This window comes from Procambarus clarkii, chromosome 5 (genome assembly GCF_040958095.1).
Source record: "Procambarus clarkii isolate CNS0578487 chromosome 5, FALCON_Pclarkii_2.0, whole genome shotgun sequence".
NCBI classification, from domain to species: Eukaryota; Metazoa; Arthropoda; class Malacostraca; order Decapoda; family Cambaridae; genus Procambarus; species Procambarus clarkii.
The window spans coordinates 14732223-14750016 of NC_091154.1; the positions used below are offsets into that span (position 1 = coordinate 14732223).

General features: G+C 42.5%; 1 protein-coding gene across 5 annotated transcripts in view; it reads right to left on the reverse strand.

Annotated features, from left to right (window-relative positions):
• The window catches only part of LOC138373500 (DNA-binding protein Ets97D-like), a 225633-nt gene that overhangs the window by 41807 nt on the left and 166032 nt on the right, over positions 1-17794 (reverse strand). The gene's annotated exons all lie outside the window — the stretch shown is intronic.

Sequence of the window (17794 nt, forward strand, 5' to 3'; positions counted from 1 at the left end):
GCACCACCCATCTACCAGGCGGTGCGGCTTGTACACCAATCGGACACACACAGATTGTACACACATACATCATAAATACACATCATACATACACCAGACAAGGCGTACGTAACGAATACGAGGCATGTCGAAACTAGAAGGAGAGACGATGTGAAAACAAAGAAAGGCGAAACAGAATCGAAAGAAGACGAGGACGGAAGGGAGACCAATGAATCCGAAAAAGGACCAGAGGGAAATCTCACCGGAAGTCAACAGTTGTTCCAATAATATTGGAAGGTACGAAGAGGTCCGCGAACCAATGAGAACCACGACAAGCAAGCACAAATGCATAGAGGTACATATGGACAAAAAGACACCCCTGAGTAAGGGACATGCAAGGGACAATGATAGGAAGGGAACAGTATCGCGACGTAAGCGCAAAAAGGGGTAAGAAAAGGGGGTGAAACATACCCCCCAGGAATGACGGGACCAACGGACCTGAAGGGTCATGGAACCGAACCCAGGGAAGGGTAGACCCGAAACCAACATGAATACAGCGGGGGAAGGAAAAACCCCACTCTGAGGAACTGCAAGCCCTTCACCGAGGGTACAAAGACCCAAGTGGGGAAAAACGAGGCTTAGGTCCCACAGGAAACACCTCCCCAACCCGGGAACCTCAACGGCAGGACCCGGGGCCGAGCCGTACCCCAAAGCCTCAGCCTCACAAGGAAAAGCCGGGGCAGCTGTGCAAAACTTTAAGGAAGGGAGCCCACTGCTCAGGCCCATATGGCACGGCTGGAGGAACAGGCTCGAATGCCCCTGCCGCCAACCCGGAAGAGGAAAACCCTCGAGACCGCCAGAGTCTCAACCCAACCAGACCCAGCTCAACACCGAAACCCACCTACGGCTTGGAGACGGAAGCAAGGGGAGGAATGATGCACAACAGAAGGGGAAGGACTAAGAGGAGCAAAAGGAACCAGAGCCGCAGGAACCCCCACTCCCAAGTCTGGACCCCAACAACCAAAATGGGGCAGTCTCGGGGCATCCAGGGCCGCAACCAACCAGAAGCATTGCAGCAACCTAAACCTAGCATGCAACACCGCAGCCGCCTGCACCCACTTATCATGACCAGTGGCTCGGGTGAATGAGAGCACGTACAGACGTGACTCATGTACGAAGTCACATGACTCCGGGTCAAAAATCCAAGAACCCAACAGGCAGCAAGGCGGAGGCAAAACAGGCGAGGGTCACCCCCGAGACAAGGGGACAGAGCAACCTTCAAACTCGCAAGATGTGAGGGGAAACGCAGAGGTCACATCCATTGAACCACAGAGCCCCCGCGGGGTTTCCCATGGCCTTAGCCTTGGTAACACACTAAGGGGAGCTCAGGCAGGGTACTGCGGACCGCGGCGCTCAAGTCTACCAAACAAACTTCTAAAAGCTGAACCCCCGGGACGTGTCCACTCATGGGGGCCAAGCGGGGAGTACCACCAAACAGAAAACATATATAGAAAAACCCCTAAAACAGACAAGGGTGGACCACAAAGGCAGACCCCCACCAGGCAAAAACAAAAGAAAACCCCGGAAGAGGACAGGAGGAACCCAGGAGGAACAGAGCCGACTGCTGTTATAGGTGAAAACTAGCTGTGCAGTATCCTGCGCCCCTACCAGTGATGAAAACTACTTCCTACCCAGAGACAAACAAGGGCAACAAAACCCCAGCCGACTCCAAGGGCGGTCCAGTACCGAGGAGTAAAGGACACAGCAGAGGTAGAACCCAAGGTGACTTGTGGAAGGCAGCCCCAAGGGCAGTACTTACTGGGCACCTAGGGAAGAGTGCCCTAAGCGCATGCAGCCCGAGTACCATGGAATCTCATTTCTGGCTCACACCCCACCAGCAGAGACAGCCCACACCACAAGGCACAGAACTGAAACAATAGCGGAGCCAGAGGCACTCGACCGACTAGTAATCGCAGAAGCCAGGAACTGACGGTTGGATTGCCGGCGTGGATGGTCTGGGGCTCCCCCTTCCCCTTCCCAGGGGAGAGGGGGGGGGGTGCGCAGACGGCGGCGTGGCGATGTCATGATAGTTTGATAATTTTGTTTGGGGAGTTCTGTCCACTCGTTCGGCTTTCGGTAGCAATAATTTTCATCGGAATAGGGGTTTGTTTTGGGGTGCCTACCTTTCTGGATGCCTGTCCCGGTTGATGGCAGACATAGAATGTTCCCAACCACAGAGAGGGGTTTCTATAGGGCATTGCTCCTTGTGCCTCTCTGAGGGGGGCCAGGTACTGGCTCATGGTCCCCGGTAAGCAAGAACTCCAAGCATTTTGACTGATGCCAGAAAGTTATACATATCGATTCAGCCTGGATAGCTCCGGGGAGCCGACGGAGCTCCCCCCAGAAAAGAACCGATTTCTTCTTCATTCCTGCTCTCATTTAAACGTTTTGCCTCGGCGAGGTTCAGTTTCAGCTTCTCTCTGTCTTCGTTTGAAAGATCTCGTCATAACGACCATACTTTCTCTACCTCATCACTGTAATTTTCTAGCATTCCTTAGTACTTCTTCTATCTGTTTGGCACCGTTCAGGGTGATCCTCAAAGGTCAATCTTTCCCTTTTACGTATTTTTCAATCCTGCTGTAGTCGCAAACATTCTCGATAGTAGTAAGACCTTCCACGAGGTCAACAATTTTATCTATGTTATCTATGTACTTTATCTATATTATCAATTTGATCTATCTTGGTGTGTGACGTATGCTGTAAAGGGTGGCCACTATGCTGTTTAGACACCATACTAGCTTAGATATGCAGTTATGGTGAACAAAACATATAGATACTTATATATAACATCTGTATATACTGTAGTAACAGCAAACTATTTGTTTATTGTTTTATGAACATCATTGAATCACTACTATGCACACCATACTTTTGAGTATAGTGATGGTTCACACATTTTATTATATAAATATATCACACTACATACTATTGAATAATATTACTGGAAAAATCAGACATTGAAACAATTAGGAAATAATATCTTTGTGGCACACTCCCGCCTGACACCACGGGTGGAGCAGACTGCTTCCAACACATACTCCATCAATGCCTCAATTTTGCACGATTTCCTCGCCCTATTGTGGCCAAAATATGTTGCCTACAATTTTTTTTATAATTTTTCCTGTGATCAAGGAACACATTTTAACAATCTTAGAAGAAAAACAAATTTTTCATTTTTGTTTGTTTATGCTTAGTGATGTTGTAGGCTATAACACCAAGCACCTCTCAAGGGTTAAGGCCAGAAGAGAAAACTGGTGATGTAACAACCAGCTAAGAACCAAGGGAGCCTGCACCACACGATTGTGATAGCAGTGAAAGTAGTTGCCCCCAGAGAAACCGGAACAGCCTCTGAAGCCAAACCCTGCTCAGGGAATATACCAGAATGACAAAGGTGAGGCTCTCACACAACTGCATGAGCAACCACTCCCCTTGCAACAAAACTCTCTGCAGAGAGTACAAGGAACCACTTAGAGTCGAAAGGGACCCAAGGCCCATATCTGACTCTCCCAAGCCGTGGAAGCCACCCTTAAGGACCCCAGGGCACCCAGGGCAGAGCCAGCATCCTCACTCACTGCTAACAACAGAAAACTGGAGTCCAAAGGAGAAGCTTCAAAGGACAACCCGTTCTCACACAAGACAGCACATATATGACTTAACGCTTAAAGTCAATATGTTGAATATGAATTAGTAAATATGTGATATATTCCCAGTTACTTTTTTTACCAAGGCCCAAACTCTTCCTCACGTACCAATTTACGTGTCACAGTACCCGTCCGTCAACATAGATAGCAGAATATTCGTGATTGGTTCAATTATAAGGAAAATTGTAGTTTTCAGGTCCCACATGGGTTGTGAAATTTACCTACTGTTGTCCATGCTCTTATAATATTACAGATCAGCTATATCCTATTGAAGGCTCGTAGTTTTGTTTTGAGAAATATTAGTTGTTCTTAGTAAATTATAATAAGCACTATAAATTATTACATAGAATAACAGTGCTTCACCAATCAATATTATATACCATAGTTTGGCTTTAAAAATCTTTAAAGAATGTTTTGTAGGAACGCTAACAGAAAACGATGTTACATTTGAATGTCTATGGGGTAAACTACTGCAAACAGGACGGTATTGTGTCTACTATACCAACTATAGCTAGGATGGGTATATTGTCACCTACCGCCTGTTAGGTGGGAAAGGGGTCCAATACCACCCACAGGATGGGTATGAGGGTCACATCCACCCACAGGATGAGTATGGGGATCACATCCACCCACAGGAAGGGTATGGGGTCCAATACCACCCACAGGATGAGTATGGCGTCCACTACAACCCACAGGATGGGTATGGGGCTCCAACCACCCATAGAATGGGTATGGGGCTCCAACCACAAATAAAATGGGTATAGGGTCCAATAACACCCACTGGATGTTTAAGGCGTCCATTGCCGCGCGTCGAGCTCGAAAACCGCAGCATTCATCTCAGAACCATGCCTATTTCACACAGATTCCTTAATAAACGTAAGAGTTTTATATGTCACAAGAAAGATAGAAATATAAGCTTCATTCTAAATACCTTACCATGGGCATATTTAAATTTAAAGCGAAGATGCGTGTACTTTTATAATAGCCGAGCTTTAACCCCGGACAGATTGATCGACCGAGCAACTCTCTCTCAGAACAATGTTTATTTCACGTGAATTCGTTAATAAACATATATGTTTTATATGTCTCAAGAAAGGCAGACATATAAGCTTCACTTTAAACACTTTACCATAGACATATTTAAAGTTCTAATGAAGATACATGTATTTTAAAAATTTCGGAGCTCCCACCCCGTACAGACTGAACGACAGAGCAACTCTCTCTCTCAGATCAATGTTTATTTCACGTAAATTCGTTAATAAACACAAATGTTTTATATGTCTTAAGCAAGATAGAAATAAGAGCTTCATTTTCAATACATTACAATAGACATATTTATAGCTCAAGTGAAGATACATATGTTTTTATAGTAGCGCTCAGTAGCTTGTCGGGCATGGAGTGCAGACGCCTACGCACTTGCCGATATATTGTATAATTATCAAAGATACGCTAATAAAGCCTAAAATCTTATATGCCTCCAGAAAGACCGAGATATGAACATTATTATGATTTCACCAAATGAAATATATCATGTTCGAGAACAAAGATATATCAATTTTAAATTAAGTTTCGACTCTTGCTCGGGCGAGAGAGAGGGAGCGACTCTCGCCTCATCTATTGGAGATTCTGTCCACTAAAGACCCAAAGCTACTCAAACCCTCCTAGCATTATTTAAGTAATGAAGTAATATGGTATATTTACTATAATGTGGGTGCTGAATGCAGAACATGAGAAAACATATATTTACTCCAAACTAATATAATTTCATTATGAAATAAGTAAATAAGTAGCATCAAAGGAAGTCGACGGTCCAAGCGTCAATGTTGTGGAACGACTTATCCAAGATATATCGTTGTTTGGAAAGTGTTTGTTGGCATATCCAGTTGTCGCACTTCTCTGCACAAATTATCACAAATTTAAATTATAATGTTAACAAGTACAATACGTATTTTTAATAAAATCTAACATAGCTAGCCAGAAAACATTTAACATTTATTAAAAAAATATATGTTTGGAAGTTAAATCGACTTCATAGGACAATAGTGTTGTTATATATACTCGTTATTCGTTGACATGCGTTCGCTACTTAAACTACCATGTACTGTACTTATGTGAAATCTCCCATGTCTCTTCGCTCATCTCACCGAACCCTACAGGCTCTGTGATATATTGCTTAATTAATTGAGATTCACAAATAAAGCTTATAATTGTATATGTTATCAAAAAGGCAGAGCTTATTTTAGTTCATTTATTATGCACCCCATACCCATCCTATGGGCGATAGTGGAGTGTTACAGAGGCGCATAATGGGCTCAGGGACTGAGCCCCACAATTCATATAGCCAAGGAAGTTATAATCTTGATAAGCTAGTTACAAAAGTCAATGCACATTGTCACATCAACAATGGGCTCGAGACCGACCACAAGTACAGTTTATAATTTAAGCAACTGACATATATGGAGGGCTAGTGTCACAATTGATTTGTTTATCCTACACATAACCCCCTCTCCCCCATCCAATGGGCAGCGGTGGATAGGTTACAATCAAGTCGTTTTTTGCGTTTTATTCAGAGATTAGATCTTATTGGGTGAGGAAAAATATTCATATTTTAAAGAAGGCTTCTTGGCTGATGCTCTCCATTGATGGAAAATATACAACCTTTTGAAAATCAATGTTAGTTTGATCTAGATATTGTAATTAACGAAAGTATTTATGTCATCTGAAAGGTAGAAATATAGGCTACATCTAAAATCCTTTGTCATAAATATAACTGAAGTGAAAACGAAGATATATGCGTTTTGATAGTTACTTGATGGCTAGCTCTGAGAGTGTGAAGCCCTGCACACCAGCCAATAAATTGTATAATTAGTTTCCATATATTTTAATTAATCTTAAAAATCTATATGTCAGAAGAAAGGAAGATGTAGCCGTTAATGTGACAACATTTAAAAATATATATATCTTAAGTTAAATAAATAATATCACCTTATAGCCGGTGTCCGGACACATAAAAACTACCTAGGTATCAGTATCCAGCCAGGCGGGGATCACAGGCTGCACAATACTGATAAATTATGTAATGTACTACTTGTGGTCCATCTCGAACCCATTTATGATGTGACGACTTATAGTGAATTTTGTAACTAGCTCATCAAGATTGTAACTTGCTTAGCTAAATGATTTGTGGGGTTCGGTCCATTCATTTTCTTTCTTTATTATGCACCCCATAATACACATCCCGTGGGCGGTGGTGTAAAGGATTACAGAGGCACATAATCGGTTCAGGAACTGAACCCTCTAGTTCGTTTAGCTAAGCAAAAAACAATCTTTTGGCGCTAGTTACAAAATTATTAATGTACACATACTTATGCATACATGTACATATTCATACGTATACATATATACATACACATACATATTTAATCACCCACACAAACACACACATCAGTAATCTTTTGTGTCACAAGTGATTCAACAAGAGGCTCACAACAGTCACTATACAAGGCACTTTACATCTATGGTGAGTCACACAGTTACTAGTCTTGCTCCACACCCACCCAACTGGGCGGCAGCTTTACAGTCATGTGCTCCACACCCACCCAACTGGGCGGCAGCTTTACAGTCATGTGCTGCACACCCACCCAACTGGGCGGCAGCTTTACAGTCATGTGCTCCACACCCACCCAACTGGGCGGCAGCTTTACAGTCATGTGCTGCACACCCACCCAACTGGGCGACAGCTTTACAGTCATGTGCTCCACACCCACCCAACTGGGCGGCAGCTTTACAGTCATGTGCTCCACACCCACCCAACTGGGCGGCAGCTTTACAGACATGTGCTCCACACCCACCCAACTGGGCGGCAGCTTTACAGTCATGTGCTGCACACCCACCCAACTGGGCGGCAGCTTTACAGTCATGTGCTGCACACCCGCCCAACTGGGCGGCAGCTTTACAGTCATGTGCTGCACACTCACCCAACTGGGCAGCAGCTTTACAGTCATGTGCTCCACACCCACCCAACTGGGCGGCAGCTTTACAGTCATGTGCTCCACACCCACCCAACTGGGCGGCAGCTTTACAGTCATGTGCTCCACACCCACCCAACTGGGCGGCAGCTTTACAGTCATGTGCTCCACACCCACCCAACTGGGCGGCTGCTTTACAGTCATGTGCTCCACACCCACCCAACTGGGCGGCAGCTTTACAGTCATGTGCTCCACACCCACCCAACTGGGCGGCAGCTTTACAGTCATGTGTATGCATTACCTACAGTAAGCAAATTTTGGATACTTCGCTAAGATTTCGGGCAGCACATTATTATGAATGAAGTACTTACACATTTCATGGACACTATTGATGTTGTTATCTTTAAATTCCGCTATTTTTCACATTCCATTATATAATGACGCAAAGTATGCGAATAGTTCTGCTGACAGAGTTTACATTTAGTCAAATCTACATCATCAGATGTTACAAACTTCCAGAGGTACTTGTAGCCGAGCCTAAACCCAGCAGTGGTAACATCTAGAAGTCTGCTAACATTATTGGATGACCCATAGACGAGCGATTCATCAAAGTTTATACAATATTGTGAAATTGAGAGTCAGTGTAGTAACATAAATTGGCAAATAATAAATATTGTAAGTTAAGAATCTGATGCATGTGTGTGTGTTGGGGGGGGCGGGGGTTATACCCTTGGTAAGCGAGAGTGGAAAGTAACCTTAGACGTACTGCGGTCAATGTGTGGGGGGGGGGGAGGGGGAGGGAGGGTGGGAGAGTCAAATCCACCCTCCAACATCTGGACATAGTACCACCAGCCTCCACAACACTCCATCAGCCTCCAGCTGATGCTTGTAGATGCCTCATCTAACCTCACCTGTGTCACATTAACCTACAGTTCCTGTGATATTTAAACTCCTCATTACAGTGGCGTCTCACCAATATAAACTGTATTGGATTTTGTCCCGAAATAGCTATATGCTGACTGGACGTGTATGTATGTATGTATGTATGTATGTATGCATGTATGCATGCATGTATGCATGTATGTATGTATGCATGTATGCATGTATGTATGTATGTATGTATGCATGTATGTATGTATGTATGTATGTATGCATGCATGTATGTATGTATGTATGAATGGATAGATGTATGTATGTACGCATGCATGCATGTATGTATGTATGCATGTATGTATGTATGTATGTATGTATGTATGTATGTATGTATGTATGTATGTATGCATGTATGGATAGATGGATGGATGTATGTACGCATGCATGTATGTATGGATGTACGCATGCATGTATGTATGTACGCATGTATGTACGCATGTATGTATGTATGTATGTATGTATGCATGCATGTATGCATGTGTGTATTTATGTATGTATGTATGTATGTATGTATGTATGTATGTACGCATGCATGTATGTATGGATGTATGTATGGATGTACGCATGTATGTACGCATGTATGTACGCATGTATGTACGCATGTATGTATGTATGTATGTATGTATATATGTATGTATGTACGCACGCATGTATGTATGCATGTATGTATGTATGTATGTATGTATGTATGTATGTATGTACGCATGTATGTATGTATGTATGTATGTATGTACGTATGTATGTATGCATGTGTGTATGTATGCATGTATGTATGTATGTGTATGTATGTATGTGTGTATGTATGTATTCCCAATCACGTTAAAGACTCCCCCTCTATCATCCAATTAAAGAGAAAAACAACTATGTACTAAATAATCAACTCCTTGTAACTTTAATTATGCTGACCTTCCTGTCTGTATTCAGACTGAGTCTACCATCATTAGAGGTGATTATAACGCTAGCCATAGGAATATTGGTAATTCGCAGTTCAGTAATCGTAACGGCAACCAACTGGTGTCACTATTAGGTAGTCACGATGTTGCACAGATTGTGGGTGACCTTGAACCAACGCATATCTACGGAGGTATTCTTGATCTATGTCTCGGTGTCAACGTCTCCCACACCGTGTGCGCCTCGTCAATAGTGCCAGATATGGCGTCTGATCATCTGGCCATATTAGCCACTGTAAGCATTGGCAGCTCTATCCTCCCTGCTGGAGTGTTCAAGCGGAAGAGGCTGGCTGTGTCCATCGATCAACGAGACAATCTTGTTGCTCATGTGTCAGATTGGTGCAGTTCATCTGAGCCTTCATCAGTTGAAGATTTTAACAATGAGCTCACAGGTACTATCGAGCAGTTTATAGAATCACTTGATTCATCGTCCAGGCCACGTAACCCAAATTACACTGGTCATAGCACTTATGCTTATTATAATGATTCTAAATTGCATGCACTAAAACGCACTGCCAGAATAATTGGACTAGCTTGTAGAAGGACCCGCACTGCTGAAATGCTTCGGCTCTTTCAAGCGGCTCTGGCTAAGTCCAGGGAACGTATGGTGGAGCTGAGGCAGACAGACTGGGAAACTTTTGTCCGTGGTCTCAATTCTCACACGCCACTAAGTCGGGCATGGAAGGATATCAACAAGATCAAAGGGAAAAATGCTGCAGAGATCTCGTACCCTAATCCTCTGCACAGAGCAAATGAGCTTGTTGATGCTTGGGCCACGACTTCCAGCCTTGACAGTCTTCCTCTACCCACACAGAATGAATTAAATAATAGATATACTGATAGGGCAAGGCTCCTTGACTTCATGCTTCATCAAGAGGATGACTGTGACATGCTTTTTACTGAATACAAACTAGATTCTGCTCTACATAAAGGCAAAGCTACATCACCCGGGGAGGATGGAGTTACTTACGGCATACTGCTTATGCTTCTGCTAGTTCCAAGGAATACCTTGCTTCAATTGTATAATATGAGCTATGTAACTGGGGAGCTTCCTAAGTCATGGACCAACAGTGTTATTATTCCCATTCCTAAACCTCACCAGCCGAGTGTTTTTCGCCCAATCTCCCTCACTAGTTGTCTCTATAAGTGTCTTGAGAGGATGGTTCTCAACCGTCTCCTTTACAAAATTAATAATATGTTGTCTCCCCAGATATATGGCTTTATGCATGGAAAGAGTGTACATCACTGTATTACCACATTCCTCACCCTGCATACTGATAGGTCATATACCACTTTCCTAGATCTTAAGTCAGCCTTTGACATTGCTAACCCACACGTCATTATGAGAGAACTTGCTAAAATGAATGTTGGAATGTTAATGTTAAAAATTGTTCAAACTGAAATAAATATATAACACTGTACGGTACAGTTGTGTTTAATTATGTTTTGCGATTCCTATGGAAAAGGTATTTGTGCACCAAGTACTACTAGGTCATTATGAGATATGCTGAATGTTGTCAATATGCCATCTGAATACGCTTCACTTTGCGTTAATCATTGGACGTCCTAATGATTAAGGTCCCCAAAATGACTTAATCAGACCTCAGTGGATAATTTTACTCTCCCTCTCTCTCTCTCTCTCTCAGAGCATCCCCTTATGTGTCGTATGTGGGTGCTGAAGTTCAGTCTCTTGTCTATGTATAGGTAAAGGAACTTTCCATAATTGTTATTGCTAATGTTTACTTGTAATACTGGGTATACATCCGGTGTTCTTACCCTCGACCGCGGCGAGGGTAAGCCGTGGCCGTATGGTCTGAAACCCACAAATATTTACAATGGGGGGTGGGGGGGGGGGGGATAACATTTCCTCTTCAAGCACGCGCACACAAATGAACTATGTTACTTAACTGGAAGCACTCGTACTACATAATTTACACGATTTCTCAGGATAATTATACTTCTTACCAGCATATATACAGTATAGTACCTATTAGGTTCTCTTCAATGATATCTAAGATAATTAAAAGAACCCAAGCAAACCACTGTGGAAATGTGCAGGACAAACATATCAATTGTGACACTAGCTCTCCACTTATGGCATTTGCTTAATTTAGAAACTGTACTTGTGGTCGATCTCGAACCCATGTTGTTGATGTGACGATGTGTTATGAATTTTGTGGCTAGCTCCTCAAGATTGTAACTTGCTTAGATAAATAAATTGTGTGTTCAGTCCCTGAACCCATTATGTGATAAATTAACTAAACTAAAAACTATAGTCTGGCGACGAAGCCTGAACTGCATAATGTAAATAGGGATTAACCAGAAAAAGATATAGGTGAAGAATAACATCAGGTAACTGCGTTAATTACAATATTAGATCAAACTAACATTGATTTTCAAAAGGTTGTATATTTTCCATCAATGGAGAGCATCAGCCAAGAAGCCTTCTTTAAAATATGAATATCTTTCCTCACCCAATAAGATCTAATCTCTGAATAAAACGCAAAAAACGACTTGATTGTAACCTATCCACCGCTGCCCATTGGATGGGGGAGAGGGGGTTATGTGTAGGATAAACAAATCAATTGTGACACTAGCCCTCCATATATGTCAGTTGCTTAAATTATAAACTGTACTTGTGGTCGGACTCGAGCCCATTGTTGATGTGACAATGTGTATTGACTTTTGTAACTAGCTTATCAAGATTATAACTTCCTTGGCTATATGAATTGTGGGCCATTATGCGCCTCTGTAACATATATAAACTGTACTTGTGGTCGGACTCGAGCCCATTGTTGATTTGACAATGTGCATTGACTTTTGTAACTAGCTTATCAAGATTATATCTTCCTTGGCTATATGAATTGTGGGGTTCAGTCCCTGAGCCCATTATGCGCCTCTGTAACACTCCACTATCGCCCATAGGATGGGTATGGGGTGCATAATAAATGAACTAAAATAAGCTCTGCCTTTTTGATAACATATACAATTATAAGCTTTATTTGTGAATCTCAATTAATTAAGCAATATATCACAGAGCCTGTAGGGTTCGGTGAGATTAGCGAAGAGACATGGGAGATTTCACATAAGTACAGTACATGGTAGTTTAAGTAGCGAACGCATGTCAACGAATAACGAGTATATATAACAACACTATTGTCCTATGAAGTCGATTTAACTTCCAAACATATATTTTTTTAATAAATGTTAAATGTTTTCTGGCTAGCTATGTTAGATTTTATTAAAAATACGTATTCTACTTGTTAACATTATAATTTAAATTTGTGATAATTTGTGCAGAGAAGTGCGACAACTGGATATGCCAACAAACACTTTCCAAACAACGATATATCTTGGATAAGTCGTTCCACAACATTGACGCTTGGACCGTCGACTTCCTTTGATGCTACTTATTTACTTATTTCATAATGAAATTATATTAATTTGGAGTAAATATATGTTTTCTCATGTTCTGCATTCAGCACCCACATTATAGTAAATATACCATATTACTTCATTACTTAAATAATGCTAGGAGGGTTTGAGTAGCTTTGGGTCTTTAGTGGACAGAATCTCCAATAGATGGGGCGAGAGTCGCTCCCTCTCTCTCGCCCGAGCAAGAGTCGAAACTTAATTTAAAATTGATATATCTTTGTTCTCGAACACGATATATTTCATTTGGTGAAATCATAATAATGTTCATATCTCGGTCTTTATGGAGGCATATAAGATTTTAGGCTTTATTAGCGTATCTTTGTTAATTATACAATATATCGGCAAGTGCGTAGGCGTCTGCACTCCATGCCCGACAAGCTACTGAGCGCTACTATAAAAACATATGTATCTTCACTTGAGCTATAAATATGTCTATTGTAATGTATTGAAAATGAAGCTCTTATTTCTATCTTGCTTAAGACATATAAAACATTTGTGTTTATTAACGAATTTACGTGAAATAAACATTGATCTGAGAGAGAGTTGCTCTGTCGTTCAGTCTGTATGGGGTGGGAGCTCCGTAATTTTTAAAATACATGTATCTTCATTAGAACTTTAAATATGTCTATGGTAAAGTGTTTAAAGTGAAGCTTATATGTCTGCCTTTCTTGAGACATATAAAACATATATGTTTATTAACGAATTCACGTGAAATAAACATTGTTCTGAGAGAGAGTTGCTCGGTCGATCAATCTGTCCGGGGTTAAAGCTCGGCTATTATAAAAGTACACGTATCTTCGCTTTAAATTTAAATATGCCCATGGTAAGGTATTTAGAATGAAGCTTATATTTCTATCTTTCTTGTGACATATAAAACTCTTACGTTTATTAAGGAATCTGTGTGAAATAGGCATGGTTCTGAGATGAATGCTGCGGTTTTCGAGCTCGACGCGCGGCAATGGACGCCTTAAACATCCAGTGGGTGTTATTGGACCCTATACCCATTTTATTTGTGGTTGGAGCCCCATACCCATTCTATGGGTGGTTGGAGCCCCATACCCATCCTGTGGGTTGTAGTGGACGCCATACTCATCCTGTGGGTGGTATTGGACCCCATACCCTTCCTGTGGGTGGATGTGATCCCCATACTCATCCTGTGGGTGGATGTGACCCTCATACCCATCCTGTGGGTGTTATTGGACCCCTTTCCCACCTAACAGGCGGTAGGTGACAATATACCCATCCTAGCTATAGTTGGTATATTAGACACAATACCGTCCTGTTTGCAGTAGTTTACCCCATAGACATTCAAATGTAACATCGTTTTCTGTTAGCGTTCCTACAAAACATTCTTTAAAGATTTTTAAAGCCAAACTATGGTATATAATATTGATTGGTGAAGCACTGTTATTCTATGTAATAATTTATAGTGCTTATTATAATTTACTAAGAACAACTAATATTTCTCAAAACAAAACTACGAGCCTTCAATAGGATATAGCTGATCTGTAATATTATAAGAGCATGGACAACAGTAGGTAAATTTCACAACCCATGTGGGACCTGAAAACTACAATTTTCCTTATAATTGAACCAATCACGAATATTCTGCTATCTATGTTGACGGATGGGTACTGTGACACGTAAATTGGCACGTGAGGAAGAGTTTGGGCCTTGGTAAAAAAAGTAACTGGGAATATATCACATATTTACTAATTCATATTCAACATATTGACTTTAAGCATTAAGTCATATATGTGCTGTCTTGTGTGAGAACGGGTTGCAAAGGAAGAAGAGGCTGGTTGAGTAAAGGAATATCCAGACACCTTGGAAGGACCAGTAGGCTCAGCTGTTTCTGCACCTGAATTATAAGAGGCAAACCCAAAAGCTGACCAAGGCCCATCCAGAGCTAAATCCTGCCCCGAACCAGAAACACTTACACACTTTGGGGCTGGAAGCCTAGCAGACAAGAGAGAGGAACAGAGGAAGGGATAAACCATGCCTGAGGGGAAAGGAAGCGGAGGTGCAGATGGAGTCAAGGTTGAGTTAATCAGCACCTCCAAATCCAGGTGTGTAAACATCAACTGGGACAGCTCTAGGACATCTAACTGGGCTGGGCTTTCTCCACTGCAACACTGAAAACCAAAGTAGCAGAGCAGTCACTGCCTGTTAAGCCCTATCCTCATCAGGAGGGCCAGAAAGAAGTGCAACATGATGGGAACAACTCCCATATGACTCGGAATTGAAGGTGTCACCAACTCAACAGGCAATATGGCAGAGGCAGAAGTAATGAACATCGGCATGTGGCACGGATCATGTGCAACCCTCAAAATAACACAAAGTGGGAATGGGTTGGGGGAATATCCAGGGAACCATTGAACCTGCATGGGATTTCCAGGGCCTTCAAGGGATAGTAACCCTACAGGAAGTCTAGGCACTAGGATGCTACGCCAGACCTATATAACTGTAAAGGCTCTCGAAAAATAACGGATAGTAGTACAGTGGCACCTCGACATACGATTGCCCCTACTTACGATAATTTTGAGTTACGATATAAATTTCATCGAAAAATGCGACTCGACATCCGATATTTGTGGGTACACGTTCGGGTCGGCCGAGCGCGTGGTTCCCGGTCACGCGGTCCGACCTGCCTTAGTTTATTACAGCTGCCCGCTTAGTGACGATCGCACCAATAAGAAATTTCGCTTTTGTGGTGATTTTTTGCATTTTGAACAATAAAGTAATTATTATATAATACGCCATGAGTCCCAGGAAAGTCAGTGGTAAGGCTCAACATATGAGATCCCATGTAAGAATGACCATAGAGCAGAAACAAGAGATCATTCGTAAATACAGTATGAAGACGGTGTGCAGGTAGGTGAACTGGCTAGGCAGTACAACAAATCTCAGTCAATGATATCCACCATACTAGCTAAGAAAAAGGACATTATGGGTGCTAAAGTGATGCATCATTACAGACAAATGTTAAAACGAATGGAAAAACAAATGTCTCTTGACAAATTTATAGCGAGACAAACAAGCACTGAACCACAACCAGGTCCTAGTGGTATTCAGGCAAAACATAGGAGAGAGAGTACCCCAGAGAAAACATCACTGCCTGATGTGATAATGGAAGGGAACTCCCCTTCCAAACAGTAACAACTCTCCTCCTCCCCCATCACCATCTTCTATACCCCATCAAGAGCCCTCCATAAAGGTAAGAGTAACTTTGGTACTGTATTGTAGTTAGAAAAACCATTGTATTCAGTATAAAATGTATTTTTATGTTAATATTTTGGAGGGTGGGAAACGGGTTAATTCAAATCCCTTTATTTCTTATGGGAAAATTCGCTTCGACTTCCGATATTTCGTCTTCCGATCCGTCTCTCGAAACGGATTAGCATCGGAAGTCGAGGCCCCATTGTAAGTCAGCCAGCTAACCTTTTGCTATTGTGAAGACCTGCCTTGGGGCACTTAATGCAGTTTGTGACCCCATGCTCCCCATCAGGAGCTTGCTGCACCGAGAGAAGCTCGTGACCCCGGTGCTCCTCGCCAGGAACATGTCGCTCCAGGAAAGACAAGAAGCCAAATACCACTGACTCACCCAGGGTGAGAGCCACCACAAGTGAAGAGGACCTCTATGGGGATGATACCTGAACACTGGGCAAGATAACCCTGGCAGTGCAAGGGCAGCAATGGGGAGGGCACGCGGAAGATAACCAGAAGCACATGCAGTTTCAAGCACACTAAACTCCTGGCTCACGCAGCACAAAAGTGCTCATGAACAGCAAGAAAAGCAAACCACCACTCTGCTGAAAAACAGGAGACTGGAGCCAGTGCAACAGAGAGGGCAACCAGGCACACACTACCATCAGAGAGAACCGAGGGTGGATCAGCTGGCTGACCCTAGGGCTGCCTCCTTCCTCCTAAATGAGTGTGTGGTGGAGAGTATGAGTTTGTGCTAGTTTTGTGAATTTTTTATTGTTTATTTATACTGTTGGGATAGTAGCTTCATGATACCTGCTTGATGGGGTTCTGGGAGTTCTTCTACTCCCCAAGCCCGGCCCGAGGCCAAGCTCGACTTGTGAGAGTTTGGTCCACCAGGCTGTTGCTTGGAGCGGCCCGCAGGGCCACATACCCACCACAGCCCGGCTGATTCGGAACTTCTCTTAGAAAACAGTCCAGTTTTCTCTTGAAGATGTCCACGGTTGTTCCAGCAATATTTCTTATAGTCGCTGGGAGGACGTTGAACAACCGCGGACCTCTGATGTTTATACAGTGCTCTCTGATTGTGCCTATGGCACCTCTGCTCTTCACTGGTTCAATCTTGCATTTTCTTCCATATCGTTCACTCCAGTATGTTGTTATCTTACTGTGTAGATTTGGGACCTGGCCCTCCAGTATTTTCCATGTGTATATTATTTGGTATCTCTCTCCTCTCCTTTCTAGAGAGTACATTTGGAGAGCTTTGAGACAATCCCAATAATTTAGGTGTTTTATCTCGTCTATGCATGCCGTACATGTTCTCTGTATTCCCTCTATTTCAGCAATCTCTCCTGCTCTGAAGGGGAGAGTGAGTACTGAGCAGTACTCTAGACGGGATAACACAAGTGACTTGAAGAGTACAACCATTGTGATGGGATCCCTGGATTTGAAAGTTCTCGTAATCCATCCAATCATTTTTCTGGCTGACGCAATATTTGCTTGGTTATGCTCCCTAAACGTTAGATCGTCGGACATCATTATTCCCAAATCCTTGACATGCTGTTTTTCTACTATGGGAAGATTCGATTGTGTTTTGTACCCTGTATTATGTTTCAGATCCTCA